We start from the raw sequence: 5,221 nt of genomic DNA, 5'->3' as shown, positions 1-5,221 counted from the left end.
AGGTATTTATGTAACATTAAAAATATTACTGTTAAAATGTTAAAATGTTGAAACCATTCTTGAAGGTGATGTTAAACCAGGTGATAGGCTGGATTTGGTTCTGCCATGGTTGCCCACCCAGCTGTAGAGGTTAATAACATAAACACAATAACTCCAATGTGCAAGGTGTAATGATAGAAGTTAAAAAGTATGTGGAAACTGGTGATACATGCCTGTCACCTCAGCATTTGGAAGGCTGAACTAGGTGGAGCATGAGTTCAGGGTTAACCTGGGCTACATAGCTAGACCCAAAGGGCTCAGGGCTCATCACAGAAGAGGGGTGGAAAGATTATAAGAGCCAGAGGTGGTAGATGAATACAAGGAAACTGTGTTTTCTGGACATCACTGGGTAGTTGCACATATGAACCTATCCTGCTTATGATACAAGCACAGGATCTGTGAGACCCAAACCAGACAGGGGCCCAACAGGGATGGGGGAAATGGGCAGGAAATGGGCAAAGATCTGTTGGCAACTGATAGATGCTGGGAAAGGGAGGGGGAGTCAGTTTTCCTTACTGCTATGATAGGTTGACCAGGCTCCAAGAGATATACCTATATGCAAGAGTACTTGGGTAACACAGATTATACTTGATAGCAAAAAGATAATGATCAGAGAGGACATAAAATTAGGTAGAGGTGGAGGGGGATGGGGTGACTATGATCTAAATACATTGTATGGAATTCGCAAACCAATAAAAATACTTTAAAAAGATGTTCAAAGATGCACTGTTCATAATAAAGTTTAAAAAAAAAGCCTAAGTGCCTAAGTGCCTGTTCTGGCTTGTCTTCATTTGCTGTGACAAAACACTCTGACCAATACCAACTTGGGGAGGAAAGGGTTTATTTGGCTTTCATCCCCCAGGTCACAGTTCATCACTAAGGGAGTCCAAGGTAGGAACTCAGGACAGGAATCTGGAAGCAGGACCTGGACCACAGGCCGTGGAGGAACGCTGCTTACTGGCTTGCTCCCCTGGCCCATGCTCAATCAGCTTTCTTATACAATACAGGACTACCTGCCTAGGGGTGATATCACCGACACCAGGCTGGGCCCTCCTCCATCACTCAGTAATCAAGAAAATGCCTTATAGTTATGGCTACAGGCCTGTCCAGTGGAGGTAACTCCTCAATCGAGGCTCCCTCTACCCAGGTGTGTCAAGTTGACAACTAAAGCTATCCAGCATAGTGCCCCAACAAGAATTAATTTGTTACATTAGGATTCATCTACAAAAATAGTTGAAGAATTAAAAACTCTTATAAACTTTGCCAAAAAAAGCAGTGTAAATTATGTAATCCAAATTTTAAATGGCTAGTGATTGCTTATAGACCATAGGCTATTATACTATCACCTTTGCTAGATCTTAAATTTCTATTATCTCTGCATTGACACATAATCACATGTAATTAAAAAAAACTTTTAAAAAGAACAAATTAAAATGACCCCAAACTCCCCAAATACCTTGAACTAAAACACTGATGAAACCATCTAAAGTTTTCTTTCTGGGCCTGACCCTTGAAGTTAAGGTAGTCATGGTTGTGTGCGAGCACTTCGGTTCACTCACTTCGGCTTACTCACTTTGGCTCACTGGGAGCATGGCAAAAGCTTCTGTTTGCAGTAGGCAGCAGTTAATATAGATACTTTATCTGGTCAAAGTGCTGAAAACAGTGACTGCTGTGTGCACAGCCTTAAATGGGGTATCTTCATTACGTCCTCCAAGGCTTAGGAAACATTGTGGAAGAAGGGGCAGAGAGAATATGAGCTGGAGGGTGGACAGAAGTGCTGCGCAACATTGTCTACTGGATGTGGTGTGACAGTTGCACCCAAGAACTCACAACAGCTGTGGTCTCCTGGAGAAGACCTTCATAAAACTGAGCCTGCCAACTTTCCATCATGATTTAGGGAAGGGCTCACTAGCTTCCTCCCCTCCCTGAGGAGCTATTGTCAGTTAATTGCTGCGGGGGTAGGGGAGTCATATTCTTCTGTGGTATAGGCATTGGTACATTGTCCTTGCTCAAGTAAATGACCCCCACCTATGCTCCAAAGGATACACTAAATAAATGCAGCGAGCCACACCCCCCAGCCCCTCCATGCACCCAGGACAGGAGAGCTGAAGGGAGACTTGCTTGGAAGAAGAAAGGACTCAGTGAGAAGGGGAAGGGGTTAAGAGAAGATAACCAGGCTGAGGATATAATTAAAGTAGATGATAAACATGGATGAAATGTGAAAGAATAAGAAAAAAAAATCATCCGAGTTAGCCTCTTTCTTGACCTGACAGCCATCTTAGTTAAAGCCACCAATTCTGGTGGTGTGGAGCACTGTGACTCCCCGGAAGTGTGGTACGCTCTCACCGCTGCTCTTTTCACGTTCCTTTCTCTTTGTTTTCTTCCCCTCTGACTCACTCATTTGCTTCAGCAGCTCTGTTTTGGGGGGTTAGGGGAAGAGCCTTGGGGGGAGGGAGGAAGAGAAGGAAGATGCTAACATGAATTTTAATTTCCCACCACCAACATAACTACAGACCAGATACAAATCTTTTGGGCTACTTCATATGCATCCCATTTTTTCTCTCATCTTCGTTGTTACCAGCCAACCATTTAACTAGTTCATAGTCAGTCACAGGGAAATTTATATAGATTAGAAGTCACCAACTTCAACTGAAGCCCTCAAGACATCTCTCCTACTATGTCGGTAGAGGCTGCATCTTAAAAATCACTCTATCAGAAACATAGCTACTGCTCAGCTCCTGTACCTGGAAGGCCCCTGAAGCACCCCAAGTTTGGAATAGGACCAATCAGAAAGTGCTTTCTTGTCACTATGCTCCTGGAGTTGCATTTGTAACTTGTTGTCTGCCTGGAGGAAGGAGGTGAGGGGACAGCTGGATGCCTCACTGAGCCCCAGCGTGTCCTGTGAGCCAGTCGTTTTCTTTAATTTCCCCTGGGAAATGTTATACTTTGAAGTTGTAGACATATTACATTTTTTCCTCTCAGGATTATTAACACATATCATTCCTGATGAGTAGTGTACTTTTCACTTTTAAACATGGTTAATATTGAATTGTCTGTGGTTGTTGGTAGCATTTAATGTTAGTACAACTTGGACACTAGTGCTTTCTTTCTGGAAGTCCTCAGGATATAGACAATTTCTAGAATAATAATTTTATTCTGATATATTCCAAACAGTGCTCCGTATATATTATATGATGCTTGTTGGTTTGAAATCTGGTTAAGGTGACCCTGTCAAAGCAGAATGAGAAGTGGTGTGACAGGCTAGTTAGAGGTGGCTTGAGTTCAGACAAGGACTATTGTGGGATAGGGGTGTGTGTGTGCGTGCGTGTGTGTGTGTGTGTGTGTGTGTGTGTGTAGTAGACTTATTAGTAGTCAGCTGCAAGTACCAAAATCATGAGTGGTTTACATCATTACCAAGTCATTACTAGCACCCCTTTCCTTTGACGTAGTCTCCTTCTCCCAGAGCTAGAAGGACCAATGAGCCTGCTCTGCTCAGTGCTGTGGAAGAATCTGCAGGGTTTTTTTGTTGTTGTTGTTTTGTTTTGTTTTGTTTTAGCCCCATTGACGCTGTGTGAGGATAGCTGCCGAGAACAAAGCTGACAGACAATGGTGTGGGGAGCTACTGTTCCAGACTTGGAACTTCATGAATCATACTTTTTATTCTTTTGCCTTTTGTGTGTGTGCATGTATGCGTGTGGGTGCACATACACACGTATACACATGCATCTAGAGGCCAGAGGCCAATACTGGGTGTCCTCTGTAATTGATTGCTTTCCACGTCTTATTTTTTGAGACAGGAGCTCTTGCTGTACCGGGAGCTCCGTTATTCAGCTAGGCTGGCCAGCCAGCAAGCTCCAAGGATCTATGGTCTCCACCTCTCCAACTCTGATATTATAGCCAGGTGCTACCATTCCTGCTTTTATATGTGGGTGCTGGGGATCTGAGTTCAGGTCCTCATGTGTGTATAGCAAGCACTTTACATGCTGAGTCAGCTCCTCAGCACCCCACACTTCTTGTAATTGGAGAGAAGTAAATTCTCCCACTAAGTCACTCTTAGGTGAGTTTTCTCTTTCTTCCATTGCTGAAATCAAATAGATATAACATCAAACTGGAGAAAGACATCCTTGTCAACTTCATCACAAACTTGGAAACACTTCAAGAGCTCCGAGAGCTCCAGCTGAAGGGAGCAGAGTTTAGAAGGAAGGGATGTTGGCTCAGAGAGTCAAGACCTAGGAGCTGCAGTGGGAGTGCCAGTGACCATGGTAATAGTGCCTGCTGACCTCAGCCAAAGTGGCAAACTGAGGAGAAGCTCAGCAGATGGCAGACACGAGGGTGCTTCATATTGAAAGAGCAGAAACATGTGATGATACACAGCTGATTCGAGAGTTGATTTTGCTTGGTTATTTATGAGGCATACCCTGGTATATTACAGAGGGTAGCCTGTTGCAGCCATGTGTGTTTAATGGCTTGCATGATAGGCATCTGTATTTTGTTCACAAGAGATCAGTGGATCATTGCTTCTCTGTGTGATAATTCAGAAGCCCAGGAGAATTTCCTGTTGGCATTGTGCTGTTCCCAGGGACCTGGTTTTCATTCACATTCAGCTGGTGGAAGGGAAAAAGAGAACATGGTTGGAAAAGAGAAACTGCTTCTACAGCTGCTGTTCCTCCTCCCCCTCCTCCTCCCCTCCTCCTCTTCTCCTCCTCCTCCTCCTCCTCCCTCTTTTTCTGCTTCCTCTTTCTTTTGCAGTGCTGGTTATCAAGCCCAGGGTCTTATGCATGTTAGGGAAGCTCTCCCAGTAAGTTGTATTCCCAGCCTGATATGTGTTTCTTAAAAGCCTTGGTTCAGAAGTGGCGAACAATTCCTGTCCCCACTTCATGGTGAGGAGTTACCTGCCCCTACCTTGTTCAGAAGGATTGGGAAATGAGCTTCTCTGTCCAAGTTGCTATTCCTGGTACATCTTTGGATCTTGAAGTAAAAGAATGGATTTTGATGAGCAATTTCTGCAATATCCAGGCTATCTCAAAATACCTGTTTAGGGTGAGGTTGAGGTGGGATGATAAATATGGAGTCTTGGAGTTCTGAACTGCCTGGTAGAGTAAGCTAGGGACAAGTGGGTAACACGGCCAGTGAGTCCCTCAGTCATTTTCCACCTGTCCCCAAGGGGGGGCGCTGGAGTAGA

The sequence above is a fragment of the Nannospalax galili genome, unplaced genomic scaffold (genome assembly GCF_000622305.1).
Source record: "Nannospalax galili isolate Female #2095 unplaced genomic scaffold, S.galili_v1.0 scaffold4143, whole genome shotgun sequence".
Classification (NCBI taxonomy): domain Eukaryota; kingdom Metazoa; phylum Chordata; class Mammalia; order Rodentia; family Spalacidae; genus Nannospalax; species Nannospalax galili.
This window is presented reverse-complemented; position numbering follows the sequence as displayed.